This window comes from Porites lutea, chromosome 1, assembly GCF_958299795.1.
Source record: "Porites lutea chromosome 1, jaPorLute2.1, whole genome shotgun sequence".
Lineage (NCBI taxonomy): Eukaryota > Metazoa > Cnidaria > Anthozoa > Scleractinia > Poritidae > Porites > Porites lutea.
The window spans coordinates 27728798-27745770 of NC_133201.1; the positions used below are offsets into that span (position 1 = coordinate 27728798).

General features: G+C 38.2%; 1 pseudogene; it reads right to left on the reverse strand.

Moving 5' to 3' along the window:
• Positions 1 to 8536: 8536 nt before the first annotated feature.
• Positions 8537 to 16577, reverse strand: LOC140927167 (uncharacterized; annotated as a pseudogene).
• Between the last annotated feature and the right edge of the window lie 396 nt (positions 16578 to 16973).

The following is a 16973-nucleotide window of genomic DNA, read 5'->3' on the forward strand; positions in this document are numbered from 1 at the left end:
GACCAAACGAGGCCAGAGGTGCAATTCTGTAGGGGGAAAATTGTATTGTCAGAGACTGCATTAAGAATATGTATATTTTTCAAATTTTTTGAACTTCCATCTGATTCCTTTAGCCTTTTCGGTTCCTTTTTTACAAAGACTACTTACTTTTACAATTTTACAGAATAGCATATGTCAATGTTACTAAATAGAAAGAAAAAATAAGAAAAAAAGTTGTAAATCCGTATTATTCGCTAGTTTTGCTGCTAATCATCATGATCTTTCAGTGGTGCGCCAAACTCAAACCTCCTTGGGTGCTTCTTACCAAACACCTCAGCGACTTTTTTCAGAACATTGTGGGCTGGTTATTTAAACCAAGTTTAGACAGCGTTTATGAAATTCATTGTCTTGCCCATGTTTAAACCATGAATGCCGATTATTTAAACACTGTTCTTCCCTAACCTTCTTTAGACCGTGTCTAAACACCGACTAAGGAACAACAGAAAGTTAAACCTACTCACAGGTAGGTTTAAACCTTGATTTATGGTTTTTTCATGGTCATCCGTTTTTAAATGACCTGAAATAGACGCACTCCTAAACAACAGAGACTTAACACAAAAAAAGACTACCACAATCGACGCAAAGTACATGTGAAACAAATTACGCACCTTAGGGATAGCTTTACGTTTCTGCCTTATAGAAAAGACTCGGTCAGTGACCTCTTAAATATTTTAACAAAAAACTTTCAGCATTATACAAGGAGACTGCTGCTTACACCGTTGCTGCAAGTTTCTATTGCTTTGAGAGTTTATTCAACGGCTAGGGGCCAACTTTCGAGCAGATCATTGCCGATGTAATTGGTGTTTCTGTATTTACTGCATACACTGAGCCATTCACAAGGTTTCAAGGGCGATTGTGAAGCGACAACAACATTCCCTGTGATTTGTTGGGAACCTGATATATACCAAATGAAAGCTTCATTGCTGGGGGGCGTTTAAAAATTACTGTACTGCTGACTATCCTTCTTTTCTGTTTTTTTCGTGACATTTGCTTCTTTCCTGCGAATAACTTCAATACAAACTGAGAGCTTTTTCTCCACTAGCCTTTCTTTGCAAATCGTGTTCTTTGGATTGGAGTTTCAGTTTCCGTTTGGTACAATCTGGATTTTTGCAATGTTTTGTCGTTTCCTTTCTTTTTTTGCTTCTGGAAATTCTCTTCCCACTGCCGTCATTGACAGTTTTTATTCTTTGATAAATTGGTGGTTTGACCGGATTTAGCGACCATATTGAGTCACAACTTCCAACAGGGAATTAAATGTGCATACAATTAACCCCACAAACAATGTATTTCCTTGTGAGAAATTGTTTAGCATTGACAGAACAAAACACAGCTCAGTCACGTTTTAATAACGTATTTCAAACATAGTTTAACCGTTGTTTATCAAGACAACGTCTGAACCGTGGCTCAGCCTTAAACACAGGTTAACCTAGACTTCGTTTAAATAATTGGCCCTGTCTGTTTAGATAACAGATGTGGCTAATAACAACCAGTGAAAAAGGCCTCCCTTGTATTACCTTTTGGCCACGAGAGACAGCAGTTATTTTAAACTATCCTTAAAGAACAAGGGCTACACATAGATGGAACAATTCATGCCTGTATCTCCTTATAGCACAAGTGCATCCGAGATCTACCCTTTGTAGCTATGGCGCATTCATGCTGTCAAAATTCAACATGTCAAATCGAGAGTCAATATTCGAAAATGAGCGCCATAGCTCTAATTCAGTCAACAAACCTTTTCTAAATTGAGTGCCATTTTCTCGTAGCAGACGGGTTAATTCGATCAGATACTTTTCAAATTGATTGGATACCTTCCAAATGGAACAGTTTCCCTCTAAATCGAACAAATTAAATCGTTTACGTTAAATCGCATCACGGTAGAGTCCAGGATTGACCGAGCCGAAAACGCCTAGGGACTAGGCTGATTATGCACAATTTTGGACTTGCACACAAAGAGTATCATTATATGTTATTGTATTTTCTGTAGTGCTCAATTTAATATAGTGCTTGTTTGAGAGACAGGTCCATAAGAAAATTAATCTTTTACTCTGACATGCATGTGGATGGAAGAGATACCTGGAAAAAACTAGTTGAAGATTAAAAAATATCTAGATAAGTGTAGACAAGGCCATAGTCTTTGATCATCTGTTTAAACTATGTCAACCACTGTCAACACTCTAGACAGACATGATTTACTAAATACATTTTTACAGCTTAAAATACGATACACAAAGCAAAGAAATAACTTACGAAAATCCAAGTACAGAATTGTGAAACCAGAGGAAAAAAAAATGCATTAATCTTAAGTGAATGTGAGGCATATTTCACTAAATTTAGCGAAAACCACTTCTCTGTACTTTCTTTGTTGCATCTGCAAGTCCACATTAGGCACTTACTCACAAAATTTCTAGCAAACTCAATAAAATGAGATTATTAAAACCAGGACGAAGTTGTATTACACCAGAAACTCATAAGGGGTTGAAACGTGTAACTCTCATATGTTTGCTTTGTCCGATGCTCGTGATTATTCATTTTCGAAAGTACCATATATGGAACGAGAAGAAGAGATAACTGACCAATCAAACTTCGTAAAAAAAATTTTCCTTCAGGTTCCCGCGCCCGCTTAAAAAAATGGGCGACAAACAGGGGGAAAACTCCCGAAAGCCGAGAAAGCTTTCAAAGCTTGAGACCAGGAATCTTACCGAAACACTGAGCAGGATATTATTGCCTTATCACCCGGGCCAAACGTAACATTATGAAACCCATTGACGTCCTCGCAACTACTTGAAGTTGTCACTTCAAAAAACGATGCCTCGTTGACCCTCTGCACAGTAAACTTATGCTGCTAATAGGCTTTTAAAATTCTCATATTTAAAGTCTAGAATAAACAGTAAAAAATATTTTCGAATAAAACTCATTAGCTGCGTATCGAAAAGTGTCCAAAACCTGAACCTAACATCTTCGCAAAGAGTGATGCGTGTAATCGATCGTGTTTTGAGCTAATTTTAATTTTAATTTTTATTCAAAGTCCAAAAAGTCAATCCTTTAAGGCAATTCGGAAAACACTATCTGGATCGTGGATCCGTTCACGCAAGTGAAATTGGCTGAGCACATGGCAAAATTCAACACAAAATGCATCTCAAATCGGGGCACATTTTGTAATTTTTCTCTATTGCCGAAGAGAACAATTTATAAAACGTCTATGAAACATTTAAAAATACATAAATTCCCTTTCAAAAACGTAATTGTCTTGGCCACCGAGTGCAAAACGTACCTGAAAAACTTCACTGCCTTGGTTGCATTTCAAAACAGACCATGCGCTCCGTCCTGAAAACAAGGTTGAATTCCTTGAAGGACGATTTCTTGATGAAAATCTTCCCTTCTTCCACAAAAAGAATGCTAGGCATTCTTTGGATCTTTCTCTTTCCATTTTTTGTCTTTTAACGGTGAATTTTAAGCCTTGAAATGCAGAACTCTTGTCTTAAAACATCTACATGGCGATCGCGCGGCAGCCATTTTGTTGAAAATGGATATCTGTCACTAAGGTTTCCAAATATGGTAAAAGTGAATATTCACGAGCATTGAACGCGAGTTACACGTTTCAACCCCTTATGAGTTTCTGATTACACTTAAAATACCTTCATCCAATTAAATTGACGCAATATTAAACAGTACTGAATTCAACTAATATTTTCATAATTACACGTGATTTAAATGAAAAAAAAATCGCTTTTTTTCTCTTTACATATATGATTAACTAGAACACACCAACTGCAGAAGAAGTGAGTTAATAACTAAACGGGACAAAACGAAAAGCTCTTACCCTTAAGATGGACCAGTAACAACTTTGCTGCAAATGAGTGGAATTCCCTTGACCTGTCACTTAGGGAAGCCGCCTCCTTATCCAGTTTTAAACGACACCCTTCCAAAGTGACTTTAAAAGTACCTGTTAATAAGTAAATACTTGCTACTTACTTGTATGTTAGTAAATGTATGATTTTAGACTTTTAGTTTTATATTTATTCACGTACATCTTATTTTTTAGAACTTTTATTATTTTTTAAACTTTTATCACATAAATTTTTTGAACTCTAAACTGGAACATAATTGTTTCTATTAGTGATTTTAGTCAAAGAGGACCCTGTAAATCACTGGTTTAAGTCAAGCTGGCATCCTCAATAAACATCATCATCATTCACTCAAGCAAAGAATTGTGGATTTCGTTTTCAAGGTCATCATTTATGGATCATCAGTGGCAGTAAGTCACTTCTTAAGGCCTCTGTTTCTACAACAGAATTTGTGATTTTAAACAGAGCCTCAAAAAAGCAGTTCCATACTTTCAGCCTTTACAAACGAAAGATAATGTCCATTTGGATTTCTTAGTATTTTGGTATAGTGAGGAGGTATAAGTAAACGAAAAACCTCCTTGTTAATTTTCAGGAACTTATCAGGTTTCCCAGGTGGGACAGATACTTTGGGAGAGGAAGGAGAAAGCGCCAACAGCGTATGGGGTACAGTTTTAGCGGCACATGGTCAGTATCCTCCTGTTAACCAGTGTCTTTAAGATGATGCAAAGTCTAAAAAACGAAGCGGTGATCGTTGTCCTTAAAAAATTCCGCAATAATTGTGTATTATTTTTAAAATCTTTCACAAATTGTTTCAGAACGCTCAAGAGCTGATGAATCTGAAGATTTCGAATGTCTGAAAAAAGTGTACAACAAGCTTGTAAAACACCGAACACCCATTTTTGGAATAACCAGGATTTAATGGTAATTTGAGACCACGTGTATGTCATGTACATTTGCAATTGCCTCTTACAATAACAGAAAAGCTTCATGTAACATATCTAGAGCAAATCAAATTACTAGGAGTCTACATTGACGAGAATCTCACCTTAGCAGGCACGTACCCATTATTTTTTACGGGGGTGCGATTCAACAAGGAGACGAACCAAACGAGGCCGGAGGTGCAACTCTCCAGGGGTAAAATTGGATTGTCAGAGACTACATTAAGAATATGGATATTTTTCAATTTTTTTGAACTTCCATCTGATTCCTTTAGCCTTTTTGCCGCCTTTTTTTTTTACAAAGACTACTTGCTTTTACAATTTTAGAGAATAGCATATGTCAATGTCATTAAATAGAAAGAAAAATAAGAATAAAAGTTGTAAATCTGTATTATTCGCTAGTTTTGCTGCTAATCATCATGATCTTTCAGTGGTGCGCCAAACTCAAACCTCCTTGGGTGCTTCTTAGCAAACACCTCAGCGACTTTTTTCAGAACATTGTGGGCTGGTTATTTAAACCAAGTTTAGACAGCATTTATGAAAGTCATTGTCTCGCCCATGTTTAAACCATGAATGCTAATTATTTAAACACTGTTCTCCCTAAGCTTCTTTAAACCATGTCTGAACACCGACTAAGGAACAACAGAAAGTTAAACCTGCTCGCAGGTACGTTTAAACCTTGATTTACGGTTTTTTCATGGTCGTTCATTTCTAAATGACTTGAAATAGACGGACTACTGAACAACAGAGAGTTCAGAGAAAAAGAGACTACCTCAATCAACGCAAAGTACATGTTCAACAAATTCCGCACCTTAGGGATAGTTTTGCGTTTCTGCCTCATAGAAAAGACTCAGTCACTGACCTGAATAATTTTGGACAAAAATCTTTCTGCATTACACAAGGAGAAGTCTACCGCTTACAACGTTGCTGCAAGTTTTTATTGCTTTGAGTTTTTATTCAACGGCTAGGGGCCAACTTTCGAGCAGATCATTGCCGATTTAATTGGTGTTTCTGTATTTGCTGTATACATACACTGAGGCATTCACGAGGTTTCAAGGGCGATTGCGAAGCGAAAAGAACATTCCCTGTCATTCCTCGAAAACTTGACATATACCAAGTGATAGCTTCATTGTTGGGGGGCGTTCAAAAAATTACTGTACTGCTATCCTTCTTTTCCCTCCTTTTTCGTGACATTTGCTTTTTTCTTGCGAGTAACTTCAATACAAACTGAGAGCTTTTTCTCGACTAGCTTTTCTTTGCGAATCGTATTCTTGGATTGGAGTTTTAGTTTCCGTTTGATACAATTTGGATTTTGAGAGTTTAACTTTTTCCACGTTTTGTTGTCGTATCCTTTCCTTTTTACTTCTGGAAATTCTCTTCCCACTGCCGTTATTAACAGTTTTTATTCTTTAATAAATTGGTGGTTTGACCGGATTTAGCGACCATATTGAGTCACAACTTCCAACAGCGAATTAAATGTGCATACAAATAACCCCACAAACAATGCTCCTTGTGAGACATTGTTTAGCTCAGTCACGGTTTAATAATGTATTTCAAACATGGTTCAACCATTGTTTATCGAGACAACGTCTTAACCGTGGCTCAGCCTCAAACACAGGTTAACTTAGACTTTGTTTAAATAATTGGCCCTGTCTGTTTAGATAACAGATGTGGCTAATAACAACCAGTGAAGAGGGCCTCCCTTGTACCACAAATATTACCTTTTGGCCACAAGATACAGCAGATATTTTACACTATCCTTAAAGACAAAGGGCTACATATAAATGGAACAATTCATGCCTTTGTCGCCTTCCAGTACAAGTGGATCCGAGATCTAACCCTTATTACTATGGCGTGTTTATACTGTCAAAATTCAACATGTCAAATCGAGAGTCAACATTCCAAAATTAGCGCCATAGCTCCAATTAAGTCAACAAACCTTTTCTAAATCCTTCGTTACAAGTAGAATTGATTATTGTAATGGACTTCTCTATGAATTACCGAACTGTGAAATAGCTAAGTTGCAAAGAGTACAGAACGCTGCAGCTAGGCTGCTTATGTCATGTAAAAAGTGCACTTTAAAATGAAAAGAGCCCATTCGGCCCCAAAAATGGGGCCGAAACGGGTGAGTCCAGAACGGTACTGTTTTGGGGGCCAATTCAGCCCTATTGAGATGGGGCTGTTTTGGTACCAAAATTTGGGGCTAATTTGGCCCTTGCATCGGGGCCAAGTTAGACCATGTAAAGAGCCAATATGAAAAACACTAGGGCCACTTTGGATTTTCCAGGAGCCAAAACAGCCCCTCAAATTTTGGCCCTCTTAAAAACGACCCCTCGAAAAGTAGCCGATTCAGCCCCATATCGGGCCATTATGGTTTTTTTAATTTGGGTGGGGGCCTACAGATTTCTTCCCTTAATGAGGTATTGACAAACAATGAAAGAAAACGAAGGCTTATTTCAAACATTTATTCAGTTGTCAATAAGTGTACTGTGATCTGTACATCAGTTAACGCGTGTTCCAACCTATTTATGTAACACTATCTTCAGTTAATCTCAACTTTTCTAGACTGAACAATTACAATTACGGGAGGAATTAAATTGGCCAAGAGAGACACTTGTCTTGCGTGCGATCAAAGTAACTACTTCTTAAAACGGTGTTCACTAATGCGACAAAGTCAAAATCATAATCAGCATCATAAGAGCACTTAAAACCTATAGTGAAAATCAACAATTGGAGTTGTAAAGGGTTTCATTAACTGAAGCTCACCGGAATGGGAGTCAATTAAGGTTTCTATTACAACTCCCCTTTTGACAAAAAAAAAGATTGTCAGAATTCAGGGTTGCCACTCATCAGAAAGTTAACAATTCTCTGACTGTGGCAACCCGTTCTCTTGCCTACAACTCCGACAGTGTACTGCTCTTACTAGATTGAAGCAAATGAGTTGTAAGAGCAATCATGAACTACAATGCTTTAGCTATAACAATGCTAAAGCTTCTGATTACAACTCCGACTTTGTCTAAACTGCTAGTCCCAGTTTTTAATGACTTGGTAAGTACCTTATTTATTGCTTTTTACAGCATTAGCCTGCGTAGCAGGCGTCGAAAGGGGTAGGGGGTAGGGGATAAGGGGAAGGGAAAAAGGGGAGGGGGATTGGGGAGAGGGGGAGGGGACGCCTGCTCTAAGAACCCCCTTTTGTTCATATCTGCGGACGCTGGCGTCCGCAAATTCCTGATTGGCTGAGCCGTAATGAGTAACATATTGAAATGCGTGTTTCACAAATCAACAAACAGTCGAGATGGCAGCGGTAGACGTGGATGTCGTAGAGAGTGCTTTGAGAGATGTGAATTTATCTAGTGGCTGAGAGAAACTGTTTTAAAACCAGAGCAAGAATCAGTAGTAAGGGCTCTTTTAGCCGACAGAGATGTTCTGGCGGTTTTGCAGACCGGATACGGCAAGAGTTTAATTTACCAAATGTTTGTACGCGCGAAGAACTACGAGCTAAATGGTAATGCGGCGATTCTCGTCATTTCATTTCGCCACTGAAAAGTATTATCGAAGACCAATTGCAGGAGATGGAATTGTTGGGCTACCCAGCGAAAGAGCAGGCGCTCCCTTCCCTTTTCACTTTCTCCCTCCCCCCTCCCCTCCCCTCCCCTTTTTGCGCCTGCCACGCAGGCTATACAGCATGGACAATATGTTTAGCAAAACAAACTATCAAAAAAAAGTTAATAATGAGGTAATAAAAGGTTGCTGCTTATGTTAAGTATGTTTTAAGTGTTTGAATTTTACCCTAAAAAAAAACAAAAACAAAAACAAATAAAGAGAACTACATGTACCGAAATACCATGCAACAAAGGATTCCATAGAATGAAAATAACAAAGATTAAGGTCCTAGTTGAAGAACTCAGGCGCTTGCCAAGTCATTAAAAAAGGATGAAACAGTGACAAGGGTCTGCCCTCGTCCAATTTCCAGCAAAGCCTGCTCCAGGAAAGTTAGGATGGCTTTGCTTTGATTATATGAGACATTAAAAATGTAAAAACTCCCCAGCAATCCAAGCAGAGCATCTAAAATCGATTTCTGGGGGAGTTGGCAAATAATTCCTCCCTCTGCCACAATATAAATGATATCTATGTCAAAGATATCTCCGACAATTAAAATCTGGGGCTGGACAAATCCTGCTATTGCATCATCCACTTCTGCATCCCTCTGCAATACAAAAAAACATAATGTTACAATTTTAGAAATGATAGCAAAATGTTCATAACCACACATTAAGTCAGTATGGTCAACCCTTCTTTTAAACAATACACCTGCATTATTGTACTGTTAATAATTTTGTCACAAAATAAATGGCTTATCAAATTTATTTAAGTAAGCACCTGTCCCAAAGGTAGAAAAAGTTAATAAGCATCCACTCTCAAGGTCTAATATTTGTAGACCTTGAGAAAGAGTTTAATTATTAAAGCTTAGGGCACTTAGGAAATAAATGTGGTATTTCATTTTAGATTATAAGTATACTTCCAATATACTGTATTTTGTTTGTTGCAATTATGTTTATCGCTGGCGACCCTACAGTATTTTCATACCACAATATCAGGAATAATCACGGGTTAAAGAATGAGGCACAGCTGACTTTGAGATGACTGGATTTTGGACTAAACACAGAGTGGAGTTTTTGATTTACCTTCTCAAAAGAACAAGAATTCTTGGAAAAAAAGTCAAAGATGAAACTCGCAGAATGTTTTGGTAATTAGTATACAATATCCAAACCACTCAGTGTCATGGTTGTGATTTTGAATGTGATTTTATGAATAATTAATGAGTTTGAGAACTTTATTTCCAAGTTTCCTACCTCTACAATACTGACAACTTCCTCCTGGGTTCCTTTCTTCCTGCCGCCGCGATTCCGCAGAACCTTGTTTATCACCAAGAAGGATGCCCGGCTTTTCATTTCTGACATTTAAATAAAGAAAAAAAAATATTATTAAAACACACCTGGTAGAAAAATTTAATAAGCACACACCCCCTCCCACCGGACAAATTAAAAAATACTGAATTACACAAGAGGAGTATCAAATACTATTTCTTCACTGACTTTGAACCTCTAGATTCACTGTTTGACAAATTTATTTATTTAATTAATTCATTGTTTTTCCACAAAACCATGAGAAGACACACAGGGCTTGCACTGTAAGTATCCCGGAGAGCTCCATACAATTCCTTATAATTTTGTTATAAGGAATTGTATGGAGCTTTCGAGGAGACTTTTCTTAATTAGCTTAGGCGCGGCGGATTTTGTCACGTATGATCAGCGCGAGGTGTTTTTCCCGACACCCTTCTGTCAGGAAAATGTCATCATATGAAAGCAAAACAGACACGATTGTGTCGGCAGGCCGAAGCCGGCAAAAATAAAAGGCTTTTCTTCTTCCATTTCAGAGGTCAGTTTTGTTTCGATCTGGTCAAAAATCAGGTTTGTAGGTTGTCGGTTATAAAATATTGTCTTATTCTGTTCTCAAGGACCTTTAGAAAACGAGACAAACGAGATAATTGACTATAGAAAGAAGTGTGAAAACGCTTTTTTGAAAGAAAATGTTTTTTAATTCCTGCAGCGATTTTGCGAAATCGCGAAGCGCAATAAATTCAGTTTCTTCCAAAGCCGTCATGATTAAGCAGTGTAATGCCATCACAACTAAAAATGAATTTAGTTTGTATCGCAAAAGCTGCGAAAATAGAGATGAAAAAAAAATGGATCGGAAAAATTAATAAAATCACCAAGAAACCGTCTCGCGGGAGCTTTGTTAAAAAAACCGTTGGTACGGTTTATTTAACCTAACCTGGAAAAGGAGACGTCTGCACGCAAAATACATTTCATCCTACATGTAGTTGTGATTTCCAGAACGGACCTCGGGAGCCTCATTACCGTAATATCTTCCACACTACAGAAACCACAGAAGAATCGCCCTGCTCGCGTGCTAACTTTCCGCTGCAATTATGACTATACAGTACCAGTGAAATGTTTCAAAATTTAAAGCAGCCGAAACTTGTTTCCATCAGCGCGTAGTTAGTTAGTTAAGCAATAATAAAGCACAGGACTGTAAATAACATGGTTCTAGAATATCTGATGGCTTCGCGTTTTGTTCGTCGCTGCATGCGATTTAATCGCTTATAACCTAACAGAAAATGTAAATGTACCTAAAGGAAATACCATGTATTACCTTACCTTAACGCTGTGATGTGTGTAAATTTGTCTTTTGCTATGGTTTTAGACAATACGACTTCTCCTGACTATCAATTGTGCGTCAAAACAAGCGCGATAATGAAATAGTCGAAGTGCCATGGTATAGCACTTTATGACAAAGTTTTAACTGGAAAACTTGTTACCATCTGATGTACACCTGTATAGTCTATGTTTGTAAGCTCTGCCTAAAGAATCACTGGGTTACACTGCACCCATGGGTGTGCCACCTAAAGTGCAGCCTATGTTTGTTAGCTCTACCTAAAGAATCACTTGGTTACACTGCACCCATGGGTGTGCCACCTAAAGTGCGGCCTATGTTTGTTAGCTCTACCTAAAGAATCACTGGGTTACACTGCACCCATGGGTGTGCCACCTAAAGTGCAGCCTATGTTTGTTAGCTCTACTTAAAGAATCACTGGGTTACACTGCACCCATGGGTGTGCCACCTAAAGTGCAGCAAATGTTTGTTAACTCTGCCTAAAGAATCACTGGGTTACACTGCACCCATGGGTGTGCCACCTAAAGTGCAGCCTATGTTTGTTAGCTCTACCTAAAGAATCACTTGGTTACACTGCACCCATGGGTGTGCCACCTAAAGTGCAACCTATGTTTGTTGGCTCTACCTAAAGAATCACTGGGTTACACTGCACCCATGGGTGTGCCACCTAAAGTGCAGCCTATGTTTGTTGGCTCTACCTAAAGAATCACTGGGTTACACTGCACCCATGGGTGTGCCACCTAAAGTGCAGCCTATGTTTGTTGGCTCTGCCTAAAGAATCACTGGGTTACACTGCACCCATGGGTGTGCCATCTAAAGCGCAGCCTATGTTTGTTGGCTCTACCTAAAGAATCACTGGGTTACACTGCACCCATGGGTGTGCCACCTAAAGTGCAGCCTATGTTTGTTAGCTCTACCTAAAGAATCACTTGGTTACACTGCACCCATGGGTGTGCCACCTAAAGTGCAGCCTATGTTTGTTAGCTCTACCTAAAGAATCACTGGGTTACACTGCACCCATGGGTGTGCCACCTAAAGTGCAGCCTATGTTTGTTAGCTCTACCTAAAGAATCACTGGGTTACACTGCACCCATGGGTGTGCCACCTTAAGTGCAGCCTATGTTTGTTAGCTCTACCTAAAGAATCACTGGCTTACACTGTACTCACGGACGTTTGCCTTGAAAATAATACAATGAAACTAGCATAGGAACTGTACTCCTATTCAACAGGTTTAAATTTTGAAATTTGCCTTCAGGCCTGAAAAGTTTTTGGGGCCTTTCGAGAAACGTGCCCCATTACACTTTATTCAAATAAATAAGGTAATTATGTAATCAAATGTGTATCATTTAGATAATCTTGGTGTGCTTTAATAATTAAAGCACACCAAGATTAGTCTTATTAGTCGAGAACTGCAACTGTAATTGGCCTGGTGGAATTAATGCACAATAATTTTATTCAAAATCTTGTATATTATCTTGTAGCAATTGATGAAAAAAGTTATATTTACCTTCTCTGTCACATTCCTTGTCCCCAAGAGCAGCTTCCATCTCCCCCATGATGTTAAGGATGACCTTGTCCTTGCTACCTGCAGCGTACTTTAAGATACGCTGCTGCCACATCTGTTACTTTTCCCTAACTTTTGTGGGGATGTCGTTGTCATCAAAGATGCGGCATAATTCAGCTTTAAGCTTTGAAAAAGTCAAACAGGAGACATCATGTTACACAGTGTTTTTGACAATGGTGTATTACTTGGAACATTAGAGAGAGGAATGTACATGTTCTTGATCAGTCTCCCATTTAAAAAATTATCTTAAATTTTATCCCCTAATTTTATGCATAATTTAATTACATGGCCGGCCAGAAATGATACGTGACTGAGCTGGTCACTGTGTCTGGAGACTGTCCAGGAATTATTTCTAGCTCTGTAAACTAGTCCTGAGTTTTGTTCAACATTTAAATCTACCCAAATGAAACCAACCAGTTTGCACTTAACTTTAATATAGGAGTAAGTGTTAAACAATAATCTCAAAGGAAACAAGGAGGGTGGAGCATGTGTGTGTAGGGGGGCCAGCTCTTAAACGTACTAGAGAAATGGAGTTGTAGGACCTACAAATCCCACACACAGTACATGTTTTTCTTCCAATAGGTAAACTATAGTAACTCAAGTGTTTTATAACTCACAGCAAAAAATAGTATTAGCCAAACATGGACATGAAATTTAAACCTTGCAGACAGAAACAAATTAACCAGATACTTACATGGGTGAAATTTGTAAGTGAGGGGTATTCCTTAAGCACATCTTTCACCAATTTAGGTGCCGTCAAGATGTCACGGCGGCGAAGGGCAAATGTTTTGTCCATAAACTCCTTATGGAGTTTATGTTTTTTAGGATTCTTCTTGATCTCGTCAAGATTTTCGTTGGCATACGTCCTTAAGGAGTCCACTGACTCCCCCTCAGGCAAATCTGGCACTGCTGACCAAGTGTGTGTTTGTTTTTTGCTTTTTTGGCTTAGGGTCACTTTGACTGTCCCTAGTTCCTGCGAGGCGTTTGGGCTTCTGTATTTTCTTCATGCGATTGAATATTTTCAATTCTAAGTAACCCTGAAAGAAAGACAAAATGTTGATGTTAGCTGTTGTGGTTCAATTTTATCCTTGGTTGAAATTATATTTTCCTTTGTTTATGGGTATCGTAATTTATGATATTGAGTCTGAAACAAGAAAAATAATTATAATTTCAACCAAGGATAAAAAAAAAATTAAGCACAACATTACCTATGCATGTAAATCTTTTTCTTACAATCCTCAATGTATAAAAAAGAGGAGAGTACCACAACAGAATACCAAATAACTAGCTGCAACATATCTAACGTAAAAGCCAAGTTGTTAAAGAAGTGAGTGATGCAACACTGTAATTAAAATAGGAGTTCACAGCAGCTCATATCAAATTGCCAAATCAATGATAAATGTAACACACAATAAAAATAAACTTAGTGGATAAATTAACTCAACCGTGACTTTCTGTATCCTTAGAAAAATTTAACTTTTGTCTATACCTTTGATGTGCATATACATTTTAGTTTAAGTAATAACCTTTACAATTAAGAAAAGAAAGATTTTAAATAGTTACTAGAGTACTAATTAAGAAAGAATTCTTCAAGACAGCTTTAAGAGAACTGTATAATGTTATTTTGACCTGTGTTAGTTTGACTATTGTACATACCCATTCTGTATCAGAATCAACTAATACCTTGCTGACCATGCAAGGATATTTAGCAATAATTTGCTTGGCAATGAACTCCCTTTCAGTCTTCTTGGGGTGGCTTGTGAAATGATTTATACTTATACAAACTTCTCGGACAAACTCGCTTTTCTGGTTAGCTGTTAAAAATCCAGCTTTTAGCCCAGTTTCAACTGAAGCAGAAAACTGAAAAAGAACAAGTCCATCAATTTTTTTGTCACCAACACACATTGTAGTACCCTCATTGGTACTTTTAGTGATGGTTGCCAACTAAATAAGTAAATTTTTTCCAAAAAATTTTAAATAATGCATTTTCAGATGTTCCATATGTTTATATAAACTGGCCATGAAAGGAAAATCATAAAGCATCCTGGTAGTAATACTTCTACCAGTTTGTTTCTCTTGGTAGTGAACAGTACCATTTAGAGCTCCATCTGTTTTTGATTTTCTACTTCTCTATTGGTTTAAGTGCTTGTGAGCGACAACAATACGTAGAGTGTACATGGAGAACTTTGAGTGAAAACAATACAGGTACTTGAAACAACACAACTCAGAAAAATTGCATCTACTAAATTCTCTTAAAAATGGCTTCCTTCATTTTTTTCCCGCACAGCCTTCAAAGGTCACCTATACATATATAACCTACCCGTGATGGGAGATGGAATTTTGACAGCCATCCAGGGAGAACCTAAATGGAAAGATCTTATTTTAGCGAATGAGCCACTGACATCTTGACTTTCAGATGTACATTGTAACATATTTCGTTAACATTGGTCATTGTTGTTCAGAGGGTAGGGACATTGGAATTTACTTTGCCTGGAGTTTAATATTTTCTTAGTTTGCAACCGTATGACAAGGCGGCCGTGTTGGGGTCAAACAAAGCACTTTTTTTTGAAAAATTTACGTGAAAATTAAGAGTTCGGTTCCCAGCAGAGGAAAATGCTTTTGTTCTTGACACCTAACATGACAGCCCTGATGTCAGGTGCAAACCAGCAACACACACAAAGGCGAAAGACATTCATTGATTCCGGTCTCACCTTATCTTCTGAGCTTTTCTTGCTCCTCTCGCTGTTTGAAGCGGTAGTAGCTTTCTTTTCTTCCTGTAATGATAAATAAAATGCAGAGAATCTTTATGAAACAAATACGTAATCAACTGGCTACTGCAACAAGTTTTTCTGGCTAGTGAGGCACTTTTCCCATATGCAAATGAAAGGAAAGGACAATAAAAATATATTAATATGACACTTCAGCATGGTAGATTTCTATATATTTTGTTTATAGAATCTGAAAATGGGAAATAATTTTATCAGTATCCATAACAACAACAAAAGTTAAATAGTTGGGAATGTAAATTGAAAAAAATCAAAAAAGAGAACTCAAGAAACTAGTGGGACGGGCAGGGCAGGAAAATATAATCACGTAAAAGCCTTACATTCACAGGTGGTGTGCAGCCGTCCTCTTTTGGCTGCCCCTTTTCCTTCGGAGTCGAAGAAAATACAGGGCTTGATCTTCCTGAAATCTCCCAATCTTCGTCGACGCTGCCACAACTAGAAAAATCAAGCGTACTTGTACTGGAGAATGTACTGGAGCCACTACGTACACTGCAACTCGTGCCCGCTGATGTGCACGAAGAGATGGTAGACGAGGTAGGTTCTGAACACTGAAACGGAAAGAACCAAAACGTATTTAAGTAAAAACACAACACAGAAGTAAAAGAAAAAGATCAGTTAACGCTTTCAATAATTGAAAATGAAGTTTTCCAAAAGATGAGAACAGTAAGCTAAAAGTAAGATTCTCAACTGTATATCCAAGTGCCGAGGGCTAAAAACCGTTGGGCTGTAACTCGATCTAAGCGCCAAAAGTAGAGCGCATGACTTTTTTGGCAGCCGCTGAGGCTCAACATGCCCCAGAGGCCTTTGCACGCATTTGGCGGTAAAAATGATAAAGTTGTAGATTTTTACCTCCATCGAAGCAATTTGGTCGTCCGCAGTTTCTGCGGAAATCACCAGTTTCTTGAACTTTAGACGCTCTTTTATCTTGGGAAAATAATGGCGCAGCTCATCCGCATCTTGGGTAATATCTTCAAGATCTTTTCCGTCGATACTGTCGCTTTCTTGAAGGTAAAAGAAGCCAACAATTGAATTGGTTTACCGTTCCACGTAAAGTTGCGAGAAATCAAACCTAAAGCTTACCTATCCTATCGTAAGTCTCAAGAGAAAATCCATGGCTCCGAAGCCAAGACACAACCTCCTCAGCGGTGAAGTCACGACTGAAATCCATCTTGATGTGAAAATGTGAGACTTAAGCTTAAAAGTTTCGTCGCAGAACTGTTCTGTAAAGACCCTCTGGCAAAAGAGGTCGAATTTTGGAGGGAAATCATATTTATATCCAAATTTTAACCATTAACTACTGGTTTACATGTTATGTTGTGTTAGCCCAATGAAAAGGCTGATTTCGCTTCACCCACGTTAATGAGTCACTCCATTCGTATTCGTGCATTCCGCAAATATTAAACGATTGGGATAAACGCAGTCATGGGATTTTCCTGTAACGTGTGCAATGCTGTCATTGAGAATTTTTCACAACTCATCAGTCACTACAAGAGAGTGCACAGGGAAGATCCGAACTTTTTTGTTATATGTCGAATTGATGGATGTGGACAAACTTATAAGACGT